Below are 27,686 nucleotides of genomic sequence, written 5' to 3'. Positions count from 1 at the left end.
AATCCTGCTGATAGGCAGTGGCTGTGGAGAAAAAGAGGTGGCGATTCCCCCATCCTAAATGGCCTGACTGGCCTGACCCTTCTCCCCTCTGTGGAGTGTGGCGGGGGGTGCAGCTCACCCCTGTGGGGCAGGTGGTCACAGGTGCAGGGCGCTGGGTTCTGATGCACCTGGAGGGCAGCTCCGGTGGGGCGGGGCAGGGCCTGTGGTTTCCGTTCTGCATTGCCTGGTGCTGGGCCGTTGCACAATCCCAAGCCACACTGCACAGTGCGCCCCGAGAACGAATGGGGGGCCAAGCAGATGATCCAGCAAGAGGGGAGAGAAGATATGTGGTTGGAGGGAGCAAAGGCCTTGGACTGCAGTGGGGGAGTGCAGAGCAGGGGTGACACCCCAAAAACCTGCAGCAAAGGGATGGACAGGTGCGGGGGTGGATAGAAGAGGCAGTGAGCCTAAAAGGGGAGTGGGGTCTAGTGGTCAGAGTGGGTGGGAGCTGGGCACCAGGACCCCTGGGTTCTATCCCTGGCTCTGGGAGCAGAGGGGGTCTAGAGGAAAGAGCAGGTGGGCTGGGAGCCAGGACTCCTGGGTTCCATAGTGGTGGCTGTTTTTTTCCTGTGTCTCCCTCCCTAGAGATCCCAGCCCAGCCCCCTAGCGGAATCTGAGTGGGGGTGGGGGGTTGCCCTTCCACTTCAGACTCGTGATTTGAACCCCTCCCCCCACGGGCTGTGACATCACAGAATCTCCCCCCCAAGTCACAAAGTAGGAGCCCCTCCCCGCATGCGGAGGAAGCTAGTGGGTTTCTTGGGGGTCTCTGGCAGAGGTGACAGCACCCACCAGACACCCCTTCATGGCTGCAAGGAGACCCCCCTGCACCCTCCTGGACAGCCCCCGCTACGAGGGGCCTGGGGCACCCAGCCAGGGTCAGGAGGTGAGATGGGGCCACAGTGGTAGGAAGGGGGCAGAGCTGGGGGCTGGTGCCAGATCGGGGGCTGGCTACACGGGAAAAAAACACACTGCTCTGTTACATATTTCCCAAGGTTATGGCTGAATACTGGGTTTGGAAAGACTTCTGGGAAATATTTTGTTTCCAAACAGACTCCAGATACCAAACGAGGGTGCTAATATGCTCCCCCTGTGCCCCTCCCCCATTACCCCTGTATCTGAACATCTTCCTAATCCACAGGGTAGTTCTCCTCCCAGGCTCGTGCGAGGGCAGGAAGCGCCACCAGCCCCATTTCCCGGACGGGAGAACTGAGGCCCAGAGAGGCTGAGTGATGTGCCCAAGGGCACCCGGGAAGTCTGTGGCAGAGCAGGGGGCTGGGACCGGAGGCTTTTTCTTAAGCATCTTTCTGCGTCCTGGATCTGCCTTGCTCCTGGGTCGCTGAGTGGTGTGGGACGGAGCCTCAGGGGAAGGGGCAGTGTGAGGGCGAGGACTTCGAGAAAGGGGCGGTGCGAGGGCAGGGATTAGAGGGAAGGGGCAGTGCGGGGGCTGGGATTATGGGAAAGGGGCGGTGCAAGGTCAGGGATTAGAGGGAAGGGGCAGTGCGGGGGCTGGGATTACGGGAAAGGGGCGGTGCAAGGTCAGGGATTAGAGGGAAGGGGCAGTGCGGGGGCTGGGATTACGGGAAAGGCGCGGTGCGAGGGCAGGGATTAGAGGGAAGGGGCAGTGCGGGGGCTGGGATTACGGGAAAGGCGCAGTGCGAGGGCGGGGATTAGAGGGAAGGAGCAGTGCGGGGGCTGGGATTACGGGAAAGGGGCGGTGTGAGGGCGGGGATTGGGGGTAGGGGTGGTGCAGGGGCAGGTTATTGGAGAGAAAGGGAAGCTCAAGGGTGGGGCCTGGGGGGAGGGGCAGTGCAGGGCCAGGGTCTCGGGAGGCTGGGAATGCGGGGAAAGGGGCAATGCGAGGGCGGTGCCTTGGAGGAAGGGGCGGGACTTTGGGGAAAGGGGCAGGGATTAGGGGGAACAGGTGGTGCAAGTGCGGGACCTCTGGGGAAAGGTTGAGCCTGGGGCGGGGCCTCAGGGAAAGGAGAGGTGCAGGGGTGGGGATTAGAGGGAAGGGACAGTGCAGAGGTGGGGCCTCGGGAAAAGGGGCGGGGACATGGAGAAAGGGGGGAGACAAGCAGGAAGGGGCGGTGTGAGTTCAATGAGGAAAGGCCTCTGGGGAAGGGGCGATGTGGGGATGGGGATTGGGCAAAAGGGTGGTGCAGGGGTGGGGCCTAGGGAGAAGGGGCGGTGCAGGGGCAGGGCCTCGGGAGAAGGAACAGTGCGAGGGTGGGGAAAGTCCTGGCGCTGGCAGTACCGGGTTTACCATGGCGCTGGGCCCAGAGTCAGGAAAGCTGCCCCCACCCCTGCTCCAACCCACCCTGCCTCTTCCCGCCCCTGCTCACTGGGAACCGCCCCGCACCTCTTGGGCTGGTGGCCATGGCCTCCACCTGTGAGGGTTCAGGCTCCACTCCGGGTACAGCAGCCATCAGGTGACCCAAGGGAGCCTGGCTAGGGCTGGTGGGTGCAGTGGCAGTTTAGGGGGAGGAGAAGCCCCGACCACAGCAGGAGATGCAGCAGTGAAGTCCCCAGCTGCCCTAGTGGCAGAAGCTGCAGGGCTGAAGCCCTGACCCCCCTCTTTGTGGAGCTGGCCTGAGCCCCTCTCTCCTGCCCCCCCCTGTGAGGAGCTGGCCTGAGCCCCTCTCTCTCCTATCCCCCCTGTGCAGAGCTGGCCTGAGCCCCTCTCTCTCCCATGCCCCCTGTGTGGAGCTGTCTCATTCTCAGGCTGTGGAGAAATTCAGCCCCAATCTACCAACCTCGGTATGTTCATTTCCTCATCATCACACAGCCATGAATGGATTTCGCCTAGGAGGCAGGGTCAGTATTAGCCCCAGGTGGGATCTAAGGCAGACAGAGGTGAAGTGACTTTCCCAAGGCTAAGCAGGGAGTCTGTGGCAGAGCAGAGAACCAAACCCAGCACACCTGGCCCCAGGCCTGTGCCTTAACCACTAGGCAAACCTTCCTACCCCAAGAAGGGGGAGACTCCTCTGCGCTTTGAGTGCATGGGTGGGCCAGGCACTAGACCGAGCCACCAGGAGGGGGGATGGGGAAAGGGACATGGGTGGGAAGCAAGAAGGGGAAACATCAGGAAGGGGAGCAAGGATTTGGAGAAGAAACAAGAGAGGGGGCAAGGGGCAGGGAGAGGGGAAAGACCCCACTGCTTGTCTCTCCCAGCTGCCACCTTCCCACAGCCATCACTGGCCCCCAGCTCCCAAAGAGGTCCCAAGCAGGTGTGAAGCAGAGTGAACATCATGTCTACACTGGGCTGTTAGTGAAGACAGCTTGGAGCTGAGTGCAATGATTTTGATACACTGTAACTCTCAGCCAGCCAGTGAAACGGAAGGTTTATTAGATGACAGAAACATGGTCTACAACAGAGTTTGTAGGTACAGAGACCAGGACCCCTCAGTCAGGTCCATCTTGGGGGTAGGGAGCCCAGACCCTGGTTCTGGGCGTCCCTCCATTTCCCCAGCCACCTCCAAACTGAAAACCCCTCCAGCCCCTCCTGTGGCCTTTGTCTCTTTCCCGGGCCAGGAGGTCACCTGATCTCTTTATTCTCCAACACCTTCACTTGGCACCTTGGCAGGGGAGGGGCCCAGGCCATCAGTTGCCTGGAGACAGACCCCTGTCCCCCCCTGCCCTCTAGGGCTCTGCAACAATAACACCCCCTTATCCCACCACCGAGATCCTTAAGAAATGCATAGGGGAAACTGAGGCACCCACACAGTAGTCAGAGAAAACATTATGAACATGCCCACTTCGTCACATGTAGTTTATTACTATTTTAATTAAGACATTAAGATCCCAATGATAGACACACATTCAATAAGTAGAATATGAAAAGTGCATAAATATGCTGAAAATTGCCAGTTGGGGGGAGCTGGGTCCCCCCCCCCACATATACACCGTGCCCTTAAGGCAGGAGGGGGCAGAAAGGAGTGAGTGGGAGGCTCTCACAGGAGGGGATTTAGGGGGAGGGGGCACAATGGGGACAGGAAGAGGTGGGGTGGGGGCAGGGCTGCGGCCTTGGGGGAGAGGGCAGAGTCGGGATGGGGCACCCACTGGCAAAACCAAAAGGCAGAACCTATGCTAGGCCTGAAGTAGGATTACCAAATTTCTGCACAAAACCGAACACCCTAGCCCCGCCCTTTCCCTGCGGCCCCGCCCCTTCCCCGAGGCCCCGCCCCCAGTTCACTACATTCCCCTTTCTCCGTGGCTCGCTCTCCCCCACCCTCACTCAGTGTCACTGGGCTGGGGCAGGGGGGTGGGTTGCGGGAGGGGGTGAGAGCCAGGAATGACGGGTTCAGTGTGTGGGAGGGGGCTCCGGGCTGGGCAGGGGGGTGGGGTGCAGGAGGAGGTGAGGGCTCTGGCTGTGTGTGTGTGATTTTAAGGCCAGTCAAGACAATTAAATAATCCAGTCTAATCCCCATACACGTGACAGGCCACAAAGTCACCCCTGCACTGAGCCCAACTACCAGGATTAGACCAAAATATTCCAGCCCTTAGGAGAATATCCCGTGTGTGCCACAGGCAGAGCACAGGAGAGGCAGAGGGGCACCAGCACCTGAGGCCCCTGCACTGGCAAGGAATTGGTTTGGTGAGATGTACCCAGCTGATCCAGGCAAGTGACTTGTGCCCCATGCCGCAGAGGACGGCAAAAACTCCAACCTCCCTGCCAGTCTGACCTGGGGGAAATTCCTTCCTGACCCCAGAAATGGAGATCAGTGAGACCCTGAGCATGTGAGCAAGACACCAGCCAAGCACCAGAGAAAGCCCAGCATGTTTTCTATCTCACCTGAGAGCACTTGCTTCAGCACCTCCTGCCCCCTCCTGCCACCTCCATGTGGGGTGGAGAATCCATCATTGCCCTGGGTACTTTGTTCCAATGTTTAATCGCCCGATTTCAAATGTGTCCCTTATTTCTCATTTTAGTTTCTCTGCCATTAACTTCCAGCCGTTGGTTCTTGTTCTGCCTTTCGCTGCTAGGTTAAAGAGCCCTTCAGTACCCAGGAGTTTCTCTTTGGGAGGGGATTTACGCCCTGTCATCAAGTGACCTCTGGGTCTTCTCTGTGATAAACTGAACAGACTGAGCTCTTGTCTCGCACTGGAAGGCAACTTTTCAGCTCTTTTTTTTTTGTAGCTCTTCTCGGCCCCCGTCCAATTTTTCATTCTTCATCTTAAAATGTGGCCAACACGACTGTGTGCAAGATTCCAGTGTTGATCTGACCCATGTTGTACACAGAGATAACACTAGTGCCCTATTTCTAGTCACTGTTCTCCTGTCTATACAGCCAAGGATGGCCACAGCATTGCACGGGGATTTCATGCTGAGTTGTTTGCCCGTTATCACACCTAAATCCTTCTCCGAGTCACAGAAGTCTGGCCTTGCTCTTTAGTAAAGCTCAGTGTGTTTGAATGGCCACAGCTTCCCAAGTGCTCTGTAACATACACAAGGGAACCCCCTCCTCAGCCACCTTCCCCGGCTGCTGGGCTCTTTTCTCTTCCTTCTTCTCCAGGATCTGGATGTGTCATTGTGGGAGGAGTTCTCCTCCTCTCTGCCTCTGAGCGATGTGACACCCCCCCCCCCCCCCGATGGACTCACCGAACCCAGGATTCCTTCAGCCCGAAAGCAGAGGGGAACCGTCACCTGCTCCCTCCTTAACGCTCCAGTCCCAGGCCCTGAATTCCCTCCCAAAGCACAAAAATCCACACTGGGCCCAACTCCTCTCTCTGGTGATTTCCTTTCTCCCACAAATCTGTCTTGAGGACACGACCCTGGGAACAGGTGAGCACAGCCCCTGAGATTTCCCCTCACAGTCGCCAAGGGGCAGTTCGCCCGATTACACAGCTCGGGAATGTCGGCTTTTTCTTTTCTCCTTTCAGAAGTAAATGGTTGTATTTCTAGTCTCTTTCTCTGACCCCCCGATTTGCTGCTTCCAATTCTCTGCTGTACACACCAGCACTGCATTGGGTGAGGAGCCTGGAGCCATCCTGCACTGGGTACATGGGGGGCTTGCAGGATCAGACCCTAAAATAGCTTTGGAGGGAAATTCTACCCCCCGCAACCCGTTCCTGGGAGGTGCCGGTACTGACCCAGGCCGCCGAGCACCATGGAGCGAAGAGACCAATTTTATCAGTAAGTCAGAGCCCCCCGGCCTCCCGCTGTCTGGGTCACCTCCCCCCAGGTGATGCAAGTCGCCCTCCAGAGCCATTGCTGGGCCCAGGGGCAGCCACACAAGCCACGGGGATGGGCAGCTCCCAGCCCTGAGCTCCCCAGTCACCGCTCTGCCGGTGCCCCTCACTCCCAACCCGCAGACCTTCCACGCTTTATCTTTGACTTCTGCTACCAAACCACCAATGCGCTAACTCCTCTTGGGAGACATTTTTCTGCAATTTTAACTGCTGCTATTCCAGTGATTGACTCCAGGAAACATTTTCCTTAGCCTGGTTCCGTGTGTCACTGGTTTCTCTAGCAAAGGTCAGTCCCTGGCCCTGTGCTCCCACCATCCTCATTCACATCAAGCTTCCAGTTCAGAATCATTTCCCATTCCCGCTCTGTGGGAGGGGAGACTTTTCAAAGCGCTCTCTGTGCTACTGCACATGGCTAAATAAAGAGAACAAACCCCAGATCCCCCCTGTGCTTTGGGAGCCAGGTTTGCTGTGTGAATTCTGGATTTCAGATGACTTCAAGCCTGGGCATTGTGATTATTTACTAGTTTCTCTGGCATTAGGCCACTGTTGTGCTAACAGCTGTGATGGCCGAGTGGTTAAGGCATTGGAGTCGAAATCCAATAGGGTTCCCCTGCGCAGGTTCGAATCCTGCTCACAGCGAGGCTGGTGTTTTAGCCAGTCTCTAACCCGGGCAATACCTCTGTACAAACCCTTGAGACACTCTCAATTCTCTCCCCACCCCAAATAAATCCTATTCTGCTCCTTTCATAGAGATCCCTGGGACACCACCTCACACTGTGTCCCTGAGGTGTCAGGCAAACTCTCAGCACCTGAAGCCTCTGCCACTCACCTAGCGCCCCATGCCCCATAGATCACCCATAGCCCTGGCTGCTGCTTCTCTCTCAAGAGTCTGAAAGGAGCCGAGCCAGTGCAGCCAGAGGTGCCGACTCCATAGATATTATGGGGCTGCAGAACCAACAGGAAAAAAAATAGGTGCCCAGCACCCACTGGCAGCCAGCTCCGCTCCTCTACCTGCTAGCAGGCCTGGCTGACAACTCCTCCTCTTCTCCTTCAGCGCCTCCCACCTGTCAGTAATCCAGTGTGCTGGAGAGTGGGGAGAGGAAGAAATAGGAAGAGAATGAACTGGGGTGGGGGTTTGGGGGCAGGGCTTGAGGTGGAGCAGGGATCAAGCAACCCCCGGGAACTCTCAAGGTCAGCACCTCTGAGTACAGAAGCCTTCCCTGAGTCTGAGCTACCAGGATCTCTGCTGCAGAGCAGGTGCCACAAGTCTCAGCCTCCCTGTCCCACACATGGCTCTGGGCACCACCAGGAATCATTTGGCTCCTGGCACACAAGGCAACGTAAAAGCTGAGTCCCTGGACAGCAGCTCAAACCCTGGCCCCTTCCATAAAGAGCCTGATGCTCTACGGACTGAGCTAGCCCAGCTTGCTAAGAGCCTCTACCGGCCTGCCCGCTGCACCCCAATCCCCCGTGCCTGAGCCTCCCTGCCAAAGTCCTGCACCTGGCTCCAGAGAATTAAGTGTCACATCTCGCTGGGAACTCGACTTCTTGTGCCCAGAGAGTCTCGGCCCCCCTCGGTAGATGATCCAAGAAACACAGTGTCTGCCTTTTCCAAAGAAGTGCTTGGAGGGGCTTTTCTTGTGTGGCCTAATGGATAAGGCATCTGACTTCAGATCAGGTGATTGAGGGCTCGAGTCCGTTCGTGGTTGTGCTTGTGCAGTTTTACCTTTAGTGCTGAAAGTCCTGCTCCCTTCAGGGCTAGAACCTCTTCTTGGCCGCTCAGGCCAATGCTCTGGCTTCAGCTAGAGCCTCGGGGAGGCGTTGGGCACCACAAAGGCTGGGGCATGAGCCCCATGTGCTTCCAGTCTAGCCTTTGCCATTCCTGACTTGCCAAAGAAAATGGGCGGCTGCCCAGGCTAGCATGTAGAGCAGTTTCCCTCTCGCAAATGTGCGCCTGTCCCTGTGCTAAATAGCGCCTTTGGAGCCTGGGTGCTTCTCTGCTTCTCGCCAGCTGGGGAAAAGCCTCTTGGGGTAAAATCTCCTGCCCCACTACCAAAGGGAGCACCTGGAGTATGAACAGTCAGAGGCCCCACCAGGGGGGCTGGCCCTGCTTTCCTACCATCTTCTGATATTGGCCACAGAGTATCAGCAGCCGCCCTACACGCTGGTCTGCGGGTGGCCTTCAGTGGGGGTTTGGCATGGCAGGGAGCAGGGAGCAGGGAGCAGGTTGGATGAATGTCTTGTTGCCTGTCTGCTGGCCACACATAGGCATGGTCCTCCCCTCGTCTTGCCTCGCCCTCAGTTGCTCTGTAATTTATAAACTTTTCCTTGGAGCTGTCAGCACCAGCTGCCTCTGCTCTAGGTGCCCGGAGGAGGAAAGGTGTGCTGGGCTCCAGCCTGGGACTCTTCCTCCCTCCTGCCTATCAAGCCTGGCCCTGGCATGCCTTTATTCAAGTGCCATGTGGGCAAGAGGAAATGTGTGACAGGAAGCACAAGGGCCAAACTTGTGGGCATCACATGAAGCAGCGAGAATCCCAACCATCAGGTCAAACCACAGAACTGCAGACATCAATAGCCAGTTCTAGACCTCAACCCATTGCAGCCATCCTGACAAAAGACCTGGCTCCAGTGGGTGTGAGTCACCCAACAGGATGGGAAAGGACTTGCTCTTGCACAGCTAGAAACAGGAAAGTTGAGTTCTTTGAGCTCCAGGGATTTACCACAAGGTCCCACTGAGATTTGAACTCAGATTGCAGGATTCAGAGTCCTGAGTGCTGACCATTACACCATGGGACCAGCTTCTGCTGCTTTTGCTAGACATCGGTGACTCTCACAGAGCTGGCTTGTGTAAGGGACTGTTGGCCCCTTACTAACTCTTAGTGGGGTTTTTGGTTGGCTACTTCCCACACCCAATAGAGCGGGGAGGGTCAATGGGAAATCAGAACCCTGAGACTGACAGTCCCCAGGGGCAATGGAGAGAGACCAAAGCTCCAAGTTAGCCGGACTGACAGGCCAGGCAGTCTAATAAGGGAGTCACCAGGCCAGGGGGTCCCATCCTCCGTGTGAGCTGGAACTGCCTGGGCCAGAGTGGGGCCGAGCTAAGGAGCAAGCAGGAGCCCGAGAAGAGCCGGGGAGCAGAGCTGCGCCAGCCAGAGAGACCCAGAGCAGATCCGGGCTGGGAGCCGAGCCGCAGCAGCATGAGCCATAGAAGCTGCCCAGGGAGCAGATCTGGGCTGGGAGAAGAGCTGCAGCAAGCGGAGCCAGAGAGGCCAGAGGAGCCCAGGGAGATGGAGGCAGAGCCGCAGCAGCACTGGGGCTGGAGGTGGGAGCAGTGAGCGGCTTGGGAGAGCGAGGGGGACCCTGGGCAGAAGGCCCAGCACAAGGAGATGCTGCCAGTCAAGAGGCCTTGCAGGCCAGACTTTCGGGGGGAGGGATCGTATTCCCTACATGGGGCTGACGCTGGGAAGAAGGGTCCTGCCACCTAGAGCCTGAGAGCACGTGGCCACCGCCAGAGCAAGTGTCCGGCCCGCGGTGTCCCTGCAGCACAGCCAGGGCCTGGGAAGGAGCCTGGGACATGTGAGGGAGAGACCGTGACCTGCCCTGACATTCCAGAGACGCTGGTTGTGATCTCCCTGTGCCACAGAACGGGGTGATGGGTTTTCCTTTAACCTTCCCATCTTTCCTTATGTTTTACATTGATTGCTGGGTAAAAAATGGTATTTGCTTGAAGCACATGCAATGATGAGTGGGTGAGGGAAGCATCCAGAGCGGAGAGAGCACCTCAGAGTGCGGACACCCCAGCCCCTGTTCAAGTGATCACAACAAGGTTGGGGGTCAAGCCCCCCAGATTCCTGGGCCCAGCCTTGTCGGGGTTACGAGGTCTCTGCCACACACGAGAGTCCTCGAGGTCAGGCAGGCCTCTGGGTAAGGGAGTGGGGACTCAGATCCTTTCACTAGCCAATTCCACCGGGGTCGTGTATAAGCCAGGGAAGATCCCCACAATAGCAGGACCAGAACCCCCCCTTTACACTTGCACTCTGTACTCATTGCTTCTCTGCAGCTGCTCCCTCTCTTTCCCCCACCCATCTCTGCTGCTCTCCCTCTGGGCTTTCTCAGCACCTGGCCCCACAGCACTTCCTGGCAGCCAGAGACTGCGCGTTCTACACCTGCTCCTGTGGATGTGGCTGTGGCCTCTCTCCTGATTCCTGAGGAAAGGAACCTTTCCAGGAAATGGCCACAGCTTCTGGGAATCCATGTGTGGCTGGTGGACAGCACCAAAAATAATTTGGTTCCTGGTACACAAGGCAACTTAAAAGCTAAGTGCTCAGGCAGGGGTTTGAACCCTGGGCCATTAGATCAAGAGCCTAATGCTCTACCAACTGAGCTAGCCAGGCTTATTAAGAGCATCTTCCCCTTTCACCACCAAAGCGAGCAGGTAGGCAAAAGACAGGCAAAAAAAGTGCCTGGAACCCCTCCTCTTTTTCTGCACAGCCACTGCCTATCCGCAGGATTCCTCCTCCTCCTCCTTCCTGTGCCTCAGTGTCACTAAATCTCTGCACCTAGACAGCCGGTCCGTCCGCTGCACCCCAATCCCCCAAGCCTAAGCCTCCCTGCCAAAGTCCTGCACCTGGCTCCAGAAAATTAAGTTTCACATCTCGCTGGGAACTCGACTTCTTGTGCCCAGAGAGTCTCTGGCCCCCCTCAGTAGATGACCTTAGAAACATAGTGTCTGCCTTTTCTAAACAAGTACCTGAAAAGGCTTTTCTCACATGGCCTAATGGATAAGGTATCTGACTTCAGATCAGGTGATTGAGGGTTTGAGTCCTATTGTGTTTGTGCAGTTTTACCTTTGTGCTGAAAGTCCGGCTCCCTTCAGGGCTGCAGCCTCTTCTTGGCCGCTCAGGGCAATGTTCTGGCTTCAGCTAGAGCCCCGGGAAGGAATTAGGGGTTGGGCGTGACAAAGGCTGGGGCGTGAGCCCCACGTGCTTCCAGTCTAGCCTTTGCCATTCCTGACTTGCCAAAGAAAATGGGCGGCTGCCCGGGCTAGCGTGTGGAGCAGTTTCCCTCTTCCAAATGTGCGCCTGTCCCTGTGCTTGAGGGGACTTGCTAAATAGCACCCTGGGAGCCTGGGTGTTTCTCTGCTTCTCGCCAGCTGGGGAAAAGCCTCTTGGGGAAAAATCTCCTGCCCCACTGCCAAAGTGAGCACCTTGAGTGGGAACAGTCAGAGGCCCCACCAGGGGGGCTGGCCCTGCTTTCCTACCAGCTTCTGATGTTGGCCACAGAGCATCAGCAGCCGCCCGCATGCCAGTCTGCAGGTGGCTTTAAGTGCGGGTTTGGCATGGCAGGGAGCAGGCTGTCCAGGTGTCTTTGTAGCTGTCTGCTGGCCACACATAGGCATGGTCCTCCCCTCCTCTTCCTCCACCCTCCGTTGCTCTGTGGCCTTTAAGCCTTCCCTTGGAGCTGTCAGCACCAACCGCCTCTGCTCTAGGTGTCCAGAGGAGGAAAGGTGTGCTGGGCTCCAGCCTGGGACTCTTCCCCCTCCTGACTATCCCGCCTGGCCCTGGCACTGCTTCCTTTAAATGCCATGTGGGCAAGAGGAAGAGGGTGGCAGCTGCAGGGACAGGGACTAAAGTTGTGGACATGAGGTGAAGCAGCGAGAAAAACAACCATATGGTCAATCTGCAGGAATCTCTAGCCAGACTGTTAAGTTCTAGGACCCCAACCTATAGTGGCCATCCTGTTGAACCAGCTGGACCAAAGACCTATCTCCAGTGAGCATCAGTCACCCAGCAGGAGGGGAAAAAACCTCACTCTACTTTACCCAGAAACAGGGTAGCGAAGCACATCGAGCTCCAAGGCTTTGTAGCAAACCAACATATCTCCAGAAGGTCCCACTGAGATTTGAACTCAGATTTCAGGATTTAAAGTCCTGAGTGGTGCCTATTACACCATGGGACCTGCTACAATTTTGATTTCTAGACCCCTGTGACTCTCAGCTTGCTGGCTTGCACTCTGCACTTATTGCTTCCCACTAGCGGCTTCCTCTCACAGGACTCTCTCTCCTGCTCCATCGACTGTGGTCCTGCTCTACCAGATCCGCGGGTCCTGCCCTGAGTCCCAGCATCCCCCTGCTTTGTCTGTTCCCAGCAGGCCGCAAAAATGTCAGGGGAGGCCGCCCCTCCCTTCACTCGGTGGTCCCGCTCAAATCGGCCAGCTGCAGCCTCATCTCCTGGAACTCGGCCAGCTGTCGCTTGATCCAGTCGTACAGTCACACGCTGACTGGCTCCCCTGCCTGGATGCTCTTGTGGAAATCCCACAGGCGATGCTGCAGGACTTGGCACCGTTGGTTTCTTTAATGTTGTGGTGTTTGCCCGACTGCCGGGCGACAAAGCCGCCAACTCCTCCCTCCCGACTCCCACCAACCCCCTAGTTGCCATAGAACCCTCTGATGCTTTCCCGTTCTGCCAACAACGCCAGGCCTCACCGCCCTACCCCTTTATCTTGCAAGCTCTGGATGTTCAGCTTCCAATATCCTCTGCCGTTGGTCAGGGAATTGCCCACATTGAGCACACGGTGAGAGCTGCGTGATCCGAACAGTCCATTGGCACCACCCTGCACTGGGCTGTCGACGTGCTCTCCGTCACGTAAATCCAGTCAATGCGACTCCTGGCCTGTCCCCGCAGAAAGGTGTACTCCATCTGCGGCTGCTGTGAGCTCAGGTCAGAGGAATAGGAGGCTACTGCCCATCCTCCACTGGTTCCACTACGGAGAAACACATCCTCTAAGTCGACCTCGCTACAGACCTGCGCCAGGTAGTGCTCATTGTAAAAACGTTTCCTCTGATGGTTGGGAAAACGGGACCAGTGGTCCTCAGGCCAGCTGACACAATTAAAATCCCCCCCAATACCAAACACCGTGCGGTCCAGAGGAAGGGAGCCAGTTCCTTCCATTGATCTTTCCTTTCATGCCTTAACTGGGGACCATAAACACTAATATAGTGGTAACCAGTGCCACGGAGCAAAAAGTCCACCAGTAATTAGGTCCTTAGTCAGAGCTCCACCACCTCTGTACTCGCACTGCGAATGTGAAGAACAAGAGTCCAACCCCATCGTTCTTCCCTGGCCTGAAGGACCAGAAAGACAGATCCTTCCTCCAATCACCCTCTGCCCATTGAGCTACCCTAAAGTCATTAATGGGCATTTTCTGAACACCCACCATGTCCAAGTCCAGCTGCTCCAAGGCACTGAACATCAAGCGCCTCCTCCTGGGCCCCCGAATCCCTGCCACGTTCCACGTGGCCACTTTTACAGATGCCCCTTCCTCAGTACTGCCCTCACTCAGCTGTGCAGAGGAGCTTCCGTCTCCAGTCCCTGCCCCCTCTGGCACCATCTCTGAGGGCCACCCTGCCTCACTCTCTTCCCGCCAGATTGGGTCGACCAATAAGTCATATTGGAAAGACAGCTCCCGTCTCTCATTGTTAAAGGTCAGGTGGGCCAACTAGGGGCAGAAGCCCACATTCTGTTATCTGGCTTGGGAGCATGGACTCATGTCAGCTAAAGGCGCTGCTCCCAGAAAACAAGCCACCCCTGCACAAAGAGGGAAGAATGGGCCTGCCAAAGCCCAGGATTGGGCCAGGGACCTTCAGGTCTTCAGTCTAACGTTCTCCCAACTGAGCTACTTTGGCAGCTGAATGGCATTTTTTTGGCCTGCTGCTTCTCCGTCCGGGATGTTTTGGCCGCCGTGGCACACAAAAAGGACGTCATTGTGAGCGGCCCATGAAGACAAGACTCGCTTTTGCCTGCCTTGCTCAGCTTGACTTGCTTCCTGGGGAGAGGTGGCCTCTTGCAGGCCTCTCATGCTCCTCCAGGTCCCGGCCAGCAGCCCCGACACCTGCACCCCTCTCCAACTGGGGGGCCTGAGCCCCGTCCTCCTCACCGCTCCCTCAAAGGAAAGCCAAGCGCTGGGTGAGCACCTAACGCTGACGGGGCAATTCTTTCCAGCTCTCCGCAGAGCCCACATCGCTCTGCTGGAGGAGGGAGCCCTCAATATGAAGCAAAAGCTCCAAACATTCCTCACACCCTGTCTCAGACAGGCCAGCCAGATCAGCACAGCCACAGGAAGGCAGAAACAGAGGCCAGGAGACAGAGCTTCCACCTCCACCACGGGAGAATTCAGCCATCTGGGAGGAACCTGCTATGTGCCCAGAGGCCTTTGTTCCTCCTGCCTGCGAGGACAGAGGGGGTGTCAGGAAGTTGCCCCTTCAATCCCACACACAAAAGGCCCGTTTTAGGAAAGGCAAAATCCTGAAGAGAAAAGTAACATCCGGGAGGACTCCAAAGAGAGAGATTTTGAAAATCTTTGGCAATAGTTTATCATCTGACCAGGGACTTGAACCCTGGACCTTCAGATTAAAAGTCTGATGCTCTGCCAACTGAGCTAGCCAGGCTCACAACAAAAAAGAGCAACTTTGTGCAGAGGAGAAACTAGTGAAGAAAAAGAGCGTAGGAAACAAAAGAGGAAACCTGCTAGTCTCTCTCTCTCTTCCCAGCCCCAGTCCTGGCCTGCGCCTCCCTCTAACGCCCTGCAGCATTTTGCCAGCACCATTCCCCAGTCAACTCCACCCTCCCCAAACTCTAGAGGGCCCAGCTCCGCAACCTGGCTGCTCTTACAGCCTCCTCTCCAGCCCTGACCAATAGAGGGGAGGATTGAGTCTCCCTCCCTCAGGCCCACCCTTCAGCATTCCTGGGGAAAGACCAACATGGCCAACATGACTTTGGGCCAGTAGGTCAACCCAGAGGGCTGCCTCCTAGGCCTGGCTGCAGCCCAGCTGCAGGACTCAGAGTAAACCCAGCTCCCATCCCTCCCTCTAGGGCTCCAGGCAAGGCCGGCCTGCTGGAGCCGACGTTCCCTCTGGCGCGCAAGTCACAACAGCTAGCAGGCAAAAGACCGGCTCCCGCGTCATTTGAAAGAGCAAGACAAAGCCTTGAAACTGCACCTGTGCTTAGGTATGAAGCAACGGGTCCCAAAGTCCCATTGAGATCTGAGCTCAGCTTGCAGTATTCAGCGATCTGACAGCTGACCTTTACGCCACGGGACCTGATGGTGTCACATTCTCTAGACACCTGTGACCCTCAGCTGGCAGGTTTGTACTCTGCACCCACAGCTTCTCTCTGTCTCTGCTCCCCTCTCTATGCTGCTCTCTCCCTCCCAGTGCCTGCCCCCACAGCGCTTCCCGCCAACCAGAGACTGCGCTTTCTGGGCCTGCTGCTACAGATGTGGGCTTCTATCCTGCTTTCTAAGGACTCAGCAGGAGAAAGGAACCTTTCCCGGAAATGGCCACGGCTTCTGGGAATCCGTGTGTTGCTCTGGACACCACCAGAAAATGTATGTCTCCTGGCACACAAGGCCACTTAAAAGCTGAGCGTCTGGACGTGGGCTTGAATCCTGGACCCTCAGATTAAGAGCCTGATGCTTTACCAACTGAGCTAGCCAGAATTGCTAATAGGGCCTACCCCTTTCCCCACAAGAGCGAGCAGGCAGGCAAAAGAGAGGCAAAAAAACTCCCAGCAACCCCTCCTCTTTTTCTGCAAGGCCACTGCCTATCAGCAGGATTCCTCCTCCTCCGCCTCAGGACCACTAAATCTCCACACCTAGACAGCCGGTCCGTCCGCTGCACCCCAATCCCCCATGCCTAAGCCTCCCTGCCAAAGTCCTGCACCTGGCTTCAGAGAATTAAGTCTCACATCTCACTGGGAACTCGACTTCCTGTACCCAGAGAGTCTCGGCCCACTCAGTAGATGACCAAAGAAACACAGTGTCCGCCTTTTCCAAAGAAGTGCTTAGACCCCCTCATCATGTGGCCTAAAGGATAAAGCATCTCCCTGTGGATCAGATGATTCAGGATTTAAATCCCCTCGTGGTTGTGCTTACTTTGGTTGAAAGTCCTGCTTTATTTGGGGCTGGAACCTCTTCTTGGCTGCTCAGGCCAATGCTCTGGCTTCAGCTACAGCCTGGGAGGGAGTTGGGGGTTGGGCGTCACAATGGCTGGGGCGTGAGCCCCAGATGCTTCCAGTCTAGCCTTTGCCATTCCTGATTTGCCAAAGAAAATGGGCGGCTGCCCGGGCTAGCGTGTGGAGCAGTTTCCCTCTTCCAAATGTGCGCCTGTCCCTGTGCTTGAGGGGGCTTGCTAAATAGCGCCTTGGCAGCCTGGGTGTTTCTCTGCTTCTCGCCAGCTGGGGAAAAGCCTCTTGGGGTAAAATCTCCTGCCCCACTGCCAAAGTGAGCACCTTGAGTGGGAACAGTCAGAGGCCCCACCAGTCGGGTTGGCCCTGCTTTCCTACCAGCTTCTGATGTTGGCCACAGAGCATCAGCAGCCGCCGCGCATGCTGACCTGCAGGTGGCCTTCAGTGGGTGTTTGGCATGGCAGGGAGCAGGCTGACCGGGTGTCTTGTTACCTGTCTGCTGGCCACGCATAGGCATGGTCCTCCCCTCCTCTTGCCCCTCCCTCGATTGCTCTGTGGCTTTTAAGCCTTCCCTTGGAGCTGTCAGCACCAGCTGCCTCTGCTCTAGGTGCCCACTCTACACAGTACTGGTCTATAAGTACTGGGCGCTAACCCATTGCACCACCGGAGTCCACACTTAGAGACTTGTCTCCTTGTTTCATGGCTGGATTAGGGGGTGAGGGGGTTGCATTAGCTAAAACAAATCCATATTAAAGGCTGCAGGATGGCAGCAGCAAAGGTGTGGAGCCTCCTTCCATGTGATAGAGCTGGGTCCCCCCTTCCGCTGCTAAGGGGAAGGTTGGTGCTTTGAGCCCACCCGGTGCTGGAACGTCTCATGGGTGAGATTAACGAGACTCTTGAGAACAGAAGGGAAGGGAAGTCTTTTCTATTCCTGCCGAGCTCCATTGGTCTCCTGTGGCCCTTTCGGCTCTCTGCTCCCCTGCTGGGGAGATGCAGAGACAAGCCCCCGTCTGGGTGAGTTACCGAGAGGTTGTATCCAGTGCAGTGGGGGGGGAGGGGGAGGGTTGTACTGGGCTCAAGGGGAAAAGGTTGTGTGTGACAGTGTGTGGGGGAGAGGGAGGGTGTGTTTCTTAGGATATAAATGATGGAAAACACAGGGGTAGTGACAGTGAAGCCCCGTGTCTGAGTGTTATGACCCTGTGTGGCGCTGCCGTTCACCTTCCCTTCCTATGGTCTCATCTTTCATTGAATCCAGCATTTTTTTCACCTGTCATCACCACAGAGGTGTCCCACATGCCTCAGATACAGAGTGTCCCTCCTAGAGACGCCGAGGACTGGAACTGATTTTAGCTGCTGGACAGCTCTGCTAGGTTTTTATACATTTGCATAGGAAATGCTGAGTGTTTACATTCATTTCAAGCCCCCCTCCCCCCCCCCCGCGCCCCATTCAGCGAACTCCTGAACATACTGGAGATGGGTCTGGAAATCGATTTTCATTCGAAAAAGTTTTTAAAGGGAATCATTTGGATTGGAACTAGGAACTCATTACCCTACAGGGAAATATTCAACCAGGGAGCTATTTCTTTCAGCAAAGGGTGTCAGGTACAGCCCAGAGCAGGAACAGCTTTGAACCTGGGGGTTAGTCAACTTTATCTCTATACAAACACCACAGCTTACAAACTCCCCACCCCCGCTCTGTGTCACCAGAGCCCAACAACTCTCCTTGGAGCACACACGGCTCCCCAGCTCCGTGCCCGTCCGTCTCTCCAGCATTGCTCCAATCCCTGAAAGGGACAGGGCCCCGGTAACTAGAACCCCTTCATCCCCATAGAATTAATGCCCAAATAATTCCATTTCGACCAGAGACGCAGAGCTCCTCTGAGCGTCAGCCTGTCCCTGTGTAGCTCCCCAGCAGGGAGTGTGGCCTGTAATGCAGAGCTGACATTTTTATAGTTTGAACATTTGTGGTTCTCCGGTGGAATTATTGTCTCTCATACGGCAGACCTGGTTTTCATTCATGGCCAGTGAAGAGCTGAGTATTATTGTCCAATGTAGAAGTTACAGAATTTAAACTCAGAAGAAGGGTCAATTTTCCCATCATTTCACCCCTTTACATCCAAACACGCTGACTTTCTGAATGACCCGTCCTCGTTCAACCAGAAGATGTTGGGGGGGGGGATGTAGGAGTCACTGGGGGAATTCTCTGGGCTCTGTTACGAATCGGGTCAGAGCGGATGTACATAGTGATCTAGTCTGGCTGTAAAATCTATGAACCAACACCAAATATGGTGTTAAATTAAACCTCAAAATGGCTGTTCCCCATCCAGACCCCAGCAAAGGGCTCTCCAAGGAAGGGGGCTGGTCAGGAAGGAAAGAAGGAAGATGTCCTCCTCTCCCTGGAGGAATTGGGCTCTGTGCTTTGGGCAGGAAGGAGGGAAGGAAATGGCCACACGATGGCGCCAGAAGCTAAGAAATGAAACACAACAGGCTGCTTCTGTGCACATTGATTCTGGACAGTGAAGGACCCTGACTCCTGTATCATGAAAAGCCAAAGCGCTGGTTCTTTCTACGGCAGGGAAGACCAGGAGAAAAGAGTTGCAATAACTGCTGCCCGGTTACTTCTGAATTCTTTCATATTATAAAGAAAATTGTAACAAAATTCGTCTGAACTTGAGCTGCCTGTTATTAAAAGCTGGTTTCCCAGTTCAGTTCCAACGGCTCTGCTAGAAACACCCCCAGGTCCCTGCTCACCCCAGCGGGAGCAAAAGAGAAACCCCCAGTGGGCGCTGCCCTTAGCCCCAGGCTGCTGTCACGGGGGTGGGGGAGGGGACTGATTGTTCGGTGCTGAGGAGGGAGCCAGTATAGGCCTCTGGTGTCTGCTCCTAGCATCTGCCCAGTTCAGTCTGTCCTCTGCCTCCGCTGCTGCCCCCTCCACGCTCTAGAGTCAAACCTGCAGGGCCCCCAGGGGGACAGAGGCTGGGGCAGGGCAGCAGCCTGGGTTGGGCTGGGAAGATGCTGGGAGGTCTCGTTCCCCCAGAACTGGCCTGGCTCCCTTCTCAACAGGAAACAAATCAATTCAACCCCCCTCCCTGGAAAAATCAGCCTGGAGCTAAGGGCAGCATGGGACGATTCCCTTTAGTTCCGACCGAGGCCTGAGGAAACCCAGGGCGTTTCTGACCTGGGGAAACCAGCCGTTAATAACAGGTAGCTCAAGTTGAAGCTAAGTGTTTTTAACATTTTTTACAACACTAAATAACCCTTGAATCCTAGTGTCACCACCCATTACATTGCTTCAGCCTTGTAGTTTCCCGAGTGCAAAACTAAACAGCTCTTCAAATACAAGGGAGTGGAGATCAGTCAATGTTCAGAGTCATCCCACATAAATGAACCATGTTATGGTTCATGCTGGCCCCATCCTGTGCCCATCGCCTTTCCATCCTCTCCCTTAAAAATTTTGGTATTTTGCATAGAAACTTTCTTCTCTCAAGAGAGACCTGGGAACCAGGGCTGCCAGCCAGACAAACACTTTTAAGAGGAGGGAGGGATAGCTCAGTGGTTTGAGTATTGGCCTGCTAAACCCAGGGTTGTGAATTTAATCCTTGAGGGGGCCATTTAGGGAACTGGGGTAAAAATCTGTCTGGGGATTGGTCCTGCTTTGAGCAGGGGGTTGGACTAGATGATCTCCTGAGGTCCCTTCCAACCCTGATATTCTATGATTCTATGAGGTGTCCCTCTCCCTGTCAAAAAATAATCTCCCTCCTTCCAGTCAGTGACAGCCTGAATTGTTCCTTATCCCGGCAGAGCTGGAGGATTGAAAGCAGCAACATCAAACCCCTGTGTAGCTCACAGGAATGAACACAAACACTCCCTGGTATCTGAGGAGATGTTTAGCTTTACCCTTGGTCAACTACAAGACCAAAGGGAAAGGTGGTGGTGCCAGATATAAAGAGTGAAACACAACACATCATAGTTATGCCCATAGTGACTACAAAATCTTTTTATATACTTCTTCTTATCAGCAATGTATTGTTTTCTCTGGAGTCTAGACCTTGACCAAGAAATTTGGATCTTGATAAAATAATCGACTACCCCTGGTGAAGGCAATAGACTTGACACCCACTGGGGTGTCCCTACACAGGTACAAGTACTAACAACAATGGCTGTCTTTTAGCCATAGTTTTTAATCAGGTCAATAAATTGATACAAACCCCTGTTATATATCATTTCTCAGCCCGAGTCCTTCACCCACATTCCTTAGGGCATTTGGCCACCACGTGGACGTTTCATTTCCCACCTCAATTTCACGCAGAGGCACAATTTCCTTTGCACAGATCCATGAACAGCAAAACCTCCCTGTGTCTCTGGTCTGAGCCAGGGCGTTCGATTCCAGTGAACCCTTCTCTTCTGCAATGGCGATGGTCAGACAGAAGGAACATGGCCACCTGCATCCCTGATAGGGAGATATTGGCTCAGCTCTTTCTTTCTGCTGCTGTTGTTAGTCCATGAAACACCAAGGATGGAATGCAAGGCTGAGTTCACGCACCAACCCCCTGAAATATTTCAGTGCCCCAGAGAAATCCTGGCCCCTGCTAGTGGAATGGTGGGCTGGAGATTTGAATAGGAAAGGGACTGTCTGAATTTGTCACCCTGGGGAATGAACAACAATCTACAGCAATGTCGTTAACACAAACACACTCTCATCCTGCTCCAGCCGGAAGGGAAATGGGCAGGAATTCTCGCTGTTCAGCCAAGGACAGACTTACACTGATGCGCAGCCGTGAGTGTGCTGGGGAAGCTGGTCTGAGCAAACATGTTGAAGTGACAATTCTGTGAGAACAGAATCATCGTGTAGTGAGATGCCCATACATCAAGTAGTTGTGGTGGAGTGGTTAAGGTGATGGATTAGAAATCCATTGGGGTCACCCTGCGCAGGTTCAAATCCTGCCAACTATGGAAGCACTAGACTCTTGTTATTATTACTGTAATCTTTAGTGCCTGAGCATCCACAGTACGAACTGGAGCCAGATCTAGTTTCACTCTGTCTACACTTAAAATGCTGCTGTGGCCCTGCTATAGCACTTTGGAGTAGACAGCCACTGGAGGGGTTTTCCCATCCCTGTAATAGCTACATTGACAGAACAATTCTTCCTTTTATTTAGCACTATCTAACCAGGGCTTAGGTCAGCTTAACTATATGGGTTTGGGGGGGGGGGTGGATTTTTCACACCCTGAGAGACGTCGCTCTGCCAATTAAGTGCCCATCCTTAGATCCCTCTTGGAATTTCAATGCAGGCACTGACCTGTGAGAGGAAAACATCAACTCACAAACACAGAGACTGAATTCCCCACATTTAATCTCTCTGCGCTTTCCAGAAAGTCACAACATTCAATTCATTCTTGCTAGGACAGAGAAAAAATAAGTGACACTAAGTTTTAGGCTTGATTAAATAAAGTTAAGTGTTTAATTAATAGAGTAAAAATCTGTACTGATCCCTCTAAATAACACCAGAACGTGAAATAAGAACAGAGACAAATCTTGTCAGTGACGACTAATTTTGCAAACGCTCTTCCCATTATTAATTTCCACGCTGCCCCCAGTGGAGGTCTGGGCACCTCCAGTGTCACTGCTCTGCATTCCCCTTCCCGTGAGAATTGTTCTCGGCCATTCCCAAATGTGGAACATTGGGCAGTTCAGAATGTGACTAGTGACCCCGGCTCCTTCCTGCCCCTGCTCCACATTGCTCCACAGCAGCGTCTCCCCCTGCAGAGTCACCCCAGCCCTGCAGTGCAGCCCCCAGGGTTCAGCAGGGCCCCCGGCAAGGACAGTGGGTGCAGCTAACAGCCCGGTGTGCCTGGCAGTGAGGCAGGGGCAGCCCAAGGCTGGAAGCTCTGAGTCGGCTGTAAAGAAGCAACACCCCCCACAAGTACAGAGATTGAATTCCCCAACGTTAACATCATGACACCCTGTAGAAAGCCACACAGGTCCGTTATGTTTTCACAGGGAGATGCAAAAATCAGGTGACGTTATCTGAGTAAAATATGACCATATAGATCATTCATGCAACCACTGTTATATATTTGCAACAAATCTGGTACAAAATGTAAGATGTCTATGAAAAGATTATGATTTGCTGAATATGATTATGCTATTTGTATGCATGTATCATTTTTGTATTTGAAGTTATGAGCATTGGCTCCATACCTGTATTTCAAATATGTTTGCTCTTGGGGTAACGCCCACAAGGTAGTTAGCCAGGATGTCTTGGAGGGACTATTCAAATTGAGTGGCCCATCAAAAGGACACTTAACTCACAATGGACCATGGGAGATGCCCATCTACACTGAACGGACTTTTCTGTGAATGTTCCATCTGAAGTATCCTGCAAAGTATCCATCCTGCAATGACTGAGCAAAATCGGGCATGGATGGGGACTTTCCCATGTGACTCCAAGCTCCCATCTCACCTGTGATTTTCCACCAGCTGTGCTAAGGACTTTGAAACAATGGGTTTCCCTCCACATGGCAGAAGTTATAAAAGGCCCCAGAAACATCTCCACTGTGTCTCTATCTTGCTCCAGCCTCTTTCCTGCTCAAACCTCTGGACTATGGACTTATACTAATGGGAGCCTCTAACCAAGGGACTGAGGACCTTCCAGTGATTTGGAAGCAGACAGAGACTTATCAAGCCAGCAGTTTCTTCCATCACTGCTATAAGCCTGAACCAAGAACTTTGCAATTACTGTATGTATTTGATTCCTTTCACCAATTTTAATTCTCACCTTTCTTTCTTTCTTTCTTCTTATAAATAACCCTTTAGAATTTAGGTACTAAAGGATTGGCATCAACGTGATTTTTGGGAAATATGTAAGTTATATATTGACTTGGGTGGGTGACTGGTCCTTTGGGATCAGAAGAACCTCTTATTTGAAGAGATTGGTTTTAAAGAACCACTCATTTCTAAGTCGTGTTTTCAATGGTAATACAAGGTCTAGAATGCCCAAGGAAACTGCTTTTATGACGTCTTGTTAGCCAGTGTGGTGAAGCAGAAGTTTCCTTTTGTTGCTGGTTTGGTATATCCTATGGGGGATTAGGCACCAGCCTTGGGGTGTATCTCCCTATTTCTCAGCAGTTTGTCCTGAATTTGGCTCTCTCAGCTGTGGCCCACTGAGGCATGGTTACAGGCACTAAGCTCTCTTCCCTGTGCAGTGATCTGAGAAGATTGCCAGTGGAAGGACAGATGGTGGTGGACACACAGACACATGGCTAGGGCACCTGGTGAGGGAGAACTTCCTTATCTCTATCTGAGGCAGGTTGAAGGGGAAAGGACGGACATTACTCATCTAATCGTAACCACATTGAGATGCTGAAGGGAGTAGAGCGAGGGGTTGTTACTAGCAGGAATCCAGCCCAATGGGCAGGAGTTAAATATAAAGAAAAGGGTCATGTGGAGAACAGGGTTTGCTCTCAGGGCCTTGGAGAGAAAAGAAATCTGCCACTTTCTCCCTGTGAACTCAATTTGCTTTTCTTGTTCCTTTCCCTTATAGTGAAGATACAGAGAATGGAAGTGGTTAAACTTCTCCCGAGGGAATGAATCACTTGGCTTGGTTTCCTCTCACCATTGCCAGTGCAGACCGGAGGGACATGAGTTGTTTTAAATGAGTCATGGACAGTGGATATTTTCATTGTTTTCTTTCTAAGCATTTAGCTCGGGGGTCAGCCTCACAGCCCAGTTAGTACTCAGGGAGCAGTATTAATTAACGGGCAAAACACTTCCTTAATGCAGAGTTAAGATTGTCTGGTGCAATAACAGCCCCTTGCAGAACCTCTACAGCTGCAAACCTCAGACTTCTGAAAAGCAGGAGATGCAGTTACAGTTGCCAGCACCACCTTCATCCTGTCCTCTTTCAGCAACATCCCGTTAACACACACACATTTACTCTGCCAACACCCTGCTGGCTGAAATCTACAAGCTGTTCACTACCTTTTACAGCCCTTCCAACCAGAGCTCCAACCCCCGTCTTGGCCTGACGAGGCCCAACCCCTGGGCAAACCAGACTGAGGTAAGGATTGGGCATGGCCATGACAGTGACTGCAGAGCAAGACCCCTGACCCCTACTCAGATCAGCCCCACCTCACTGATCTCTCCTCACTCGGGCACACTGATCCCCCTCCTGAATTCCTGAAAGCCTGGGTAGGGGAGCTTATTTTCCCTTGTGATGGTCTGAGCTCTCCCTCCCCACCAGGACACAGCTGGAGCTAAGATAGATACCCCTCCATTGCTCCCCTTTGGGGGAAACAGTGTTAATTTAGAAGAATCTGAGAAGGCTCAGATGGGGAGTGGCTGATCTCCGCTCACATTCTCCACAGCTCCAGCCCCTGTTGCTTATTGAAAGAAATGACTCAAGATCCCAGTTACATGTTTTATTAACATGAACAAATAAAACCAAGAACACACATCACTAAGGCTAAATGACTATAAATACTACTCAGCTAACGAAGGGTTAAACAATACAGTGAGAAAGTTCAGGGCAAATCAGTAAATCAATGAGTTAACAAGGATATTGCATTGGAATCAAGTCGTCAATTTAGTCAAACCATCAGATGAATACAGCAGAAAATCAACCCTTATAAATCCTAAAACAGCAACCCAAGGAGGCAGGTGCATATTTAGTGATGACAAAACCCCAATCAGAGATTTTCACCCAGGCAGTGCATCCCAGATTTAGCCAGCTGAATATTTCAATACCGAAACCAAATTATTGCTTACATTTAGCCCACAGCCTCAAAGCGAATTAGTTTTCTCCTTAGATTTCACTATTGCGTCGCTAATACTTCTCCTCGCCCTCTCGCCCCAAAACACACAGACAGACCTTATAGAGACAGCAGTAAAAGAACTTCAAACAGCTCTCGCTGAACAATGTACATCTGACAGCTCAATTCCTTGCAATGCTTCCATAGGGAAAGGAGCATGCCTGCAGTCATTTCATAGGGCAGAGTTTTACGGCTATTAAGATTTGGGGAACTATTCTTAGCATCTTCCCTGTGAGATTTCAGAAGTGTTCACACACTCACACCCACTGAGCCACAGTTACACCCCAATCGAATAGAAAGGCTGGAAGGCTCCATGTCCATAAAAAAACAATGGACAAAAATAGAAAAAGGAAAATAAATTGCAAAGCTGACAAGGGGTTGGATCTCTGCAGCTCTTTGGCTTTGGAGTCACATGGAGTAGGAACTGTAGCTGCAGTTGAGGAACCAGGTAATGGCATAGAGGGCCCAGCACTTCAGGCTAGCAGGCTTTTCAGGTACAAGGAGACTAGTGAAGGCTACACAGCCTGTCGCCGTTGTGCTTCATTCCCCAGAGGGGATCAGTCCTGGGATCCTGGCAGTCAGTCTCTCTTAGATGACTTACATAAGAACACAAGCCTGGTCATACTAGATCAAACCAATGATCCATCTAGCCCAGTATGCTGCTGAGAGTGACCAGTGCCAGATGCGCCAGAGGGAATGAACAGAACAGGCTTGTTGATCTGAAAGCTGAAGGACTTCCACCCTTACCTTTGACTTTATTGTTGTAGATTCCAGCTTACCCCACCTTACCACACCTCCCCCGAGGTCTCTGGGCAAATCAGGTGTGAACTAGTCCTTCGATACAGACGTGTCCCGCTCTAGATGAAGTGAGGCAGAGTTTGGGCCAACGTCAGTTTGGAATAGCCCTGCTTAACCCAGCAGTTTTCTCAAAGTATCTGCTGTCATAAATCGCATGTAGTGTGGATGTGCGAACCCCAAAGGTATCAAACATGAAAGAAACATAAGGCCAGTTATGGGGAGGTTTCCATGGCCAGGCCTGAGGGTTAAACAGCTGGGCTCTAACAGCTGGCCTCCTCAAAAGGAAAAGGGGCCTCAGCAACCATAAAAATAACTGGTTGCAAAAAATCAATCATCATGCATCCATCACCATTTTAAATTCTGACCTCTCCTGCCTGATATGTCTTTGTTTAGCAAACAAGCGGATTGGGGAACTCTGTGGCTGTTACCCTCTAACTGAGGAAAAGGTTACACATCTTGTCTCAAGCAATTTTCCTCTTAACAGAAAATTTATTTTAAAGTTTATCAAAATAAATTCCATTTGAAATAGAAATAATTACAGTCTACACTGGGTCTCTATTTTCATACATGCTATTTCTCTCACATGTTCCCCCACTCTAATTCCTTTGGAGTGAGGTTTTACTTTTCAGGATTAGCCACCATTTCTGATATAGTAGGAGGGGGAGGGGAGAGAACTAGAAGAAAACCTGAATTATATTGTAACATTGAAAGTTATCACATAATCAGCCTGTTACTTTACACTAATTAACTTCATTTTTAATTTTATTGTCGCTGGTAACAACTTATTCAAAGATTACAAAATATAAACCTATACGGCAGTTTTCTCTTAATTCCCATTTCCATCCAGTCAGCTTTGTGTGAAGTCACATTCTACAATAACCTAGGAGCCTTCCATTTCTGTGAGTTCATTTCGCCCTGGCTCTTCTCCCAGAAGTGTGGGTGGAAGGGGTCTCACACTACGTGGGAAGGTTGCATCATGAGAAAAAGCACCTGTGCTCTATTTTCACACTTTCTAATCTTTCAAAGTAGCAGCAGGTGGAGAAGTGATACAAATGCATAAGAAGTAATAGCAAAGCTAAGAGACCAAACCACAGACTCTGGACTCAACATTCATGTATCCTGCAGTCTGAACTTGGAATCTGATACATTCCCTCTTTGGCTACCATCATTTGCCCAGCATGGAAGTGCTTCTTGTCCAACAAGTCAGCCAGATTGGGACTCATATTCATGGAATGGCTCTGAAGGAATCAGCTGTTTCTCTCAGTGCTTCATGAAACTTTGGATCCAAATGGTAAAAGACAGTTGTTCCCAATTTAATCATGGCATCCTTTAGGAGTGTGATCAATGCCACTTAACTAGGGAGCAGGGTTCTAAAAATAGTTTACCTGGGCCACTGGTCACCATAGCTTCCATCTCTGGGGTGAAAAGCAACCACTAGTACTTGCAATTTCTACCTGAGTTCTTGTCCAATCTTTGACCTTACTTGGAGTAATTTTACACTTCTCTGGCGTAGAATTCTTCACCAACCACACAATATATCAGTAGTGAAAATGAGGCATAACTCCCCCAAATATGCCCTTTTATTTCCTTAATCTGGTGGCACAGATTCAAATTAGGGACTAAATTCAGGAGTGGCTTAGAATCCCTGTAAGACACCATGTCAGGTATCTATTGAAAATAGGTATCTTTCTGCAGCTATATCACATTCAACACAGATTTCATTTTCTACACATTTGCAGCATCTGACAGCGGTGAGCTGAATAGAAATGTCAAATCCGTTTTCCCCATCCCTACCTAGATAGGGATTGCATTTCCCAAATAGTAAACACATGATTCCTAACGGATTAGGAAGGAGATCTCTTCAGGAGCGACCTCCTGCAGGGCCTG

At 52.7% G+C, this 27,686-nt stretch overlaps 5 non-coding genes across 5 annotated transcripts; 2 read left to right on the top strand and 3 right to left on the bottom strand.

Annotated features, from left to right (window-relative positions):
* Positions 1-6,785: 6,785 nt before the first annotated feature.
* On the top strand, positions 6,786-6,867 carry TRNAS-CGA (transfer RNA serine (anticodon CGA)). The gene has a single exon. It is a non-coding gene; the product is annotated as a tRNA-Ser (tRNA).
* Positions 6,868-8,952: 2,085 nt separating this feature from the next.
* Positions 8,953-9,024, bottom strand: TRNAQ-CUG (transfer RNA glutamine (anticodon CUG)). Its single transcript has one exon. It is a non-coding gene; the product is annotated as a tRNA-Gln (tRNA).
* Positions 9,025-10,549: 1,525 nt separating this feature from the next.
* TRNAK-CUU (transfer RNA lysine (anticodon CUU)) lies at positions 10,550-10,622 on the bottom strand. The gene has a single exon. It is a non-coding gene; the product is annotated as a tRNA-Lys (tRNA).
* A 3,979-nt stretch (positions 10,623-14,601) lies between these two features.
* On the bottom strand, positions 14,602-14,674 carry TRNAK-UUU (transfer RNA lysine (anticodon UUU)). Its single transcript has one exon. It is a non-coding gene; the product is annotated as a tRNA-Lys (tRNA).
* A 6,387-nt stretch (positions 14,675-21,061) lies between these two features.
* Positions 21,062-21,143, top strand: TRNAS-AGA (transfer RNA serine (anticodon AGA)). Its single transcript has one exon. It is a non-coding gene; the product is annotated as a tRNA-Ser (tRNA).
* Positions 21,144-27,686: the final 6,543 nt, after the last annotated feature.

The sequence above is a fragment of the Emys orbicularis genome, chromosome 15 (assembly GCF_028017835.1).
Source record: "Emys orbicularis isolate rEmyOrb1 chromosome 15, rEmyOrb1.hap1, whole genome shotgun sequence".
NCBI classification, from domain to species: Eukaryota; Metazoa; Chordata; order Testudines; family Emydidae; genus Emys; species Emys orbicularis.
This window is presented reverse-complemented; position numbering and strand designations above follow the sequence as displayed.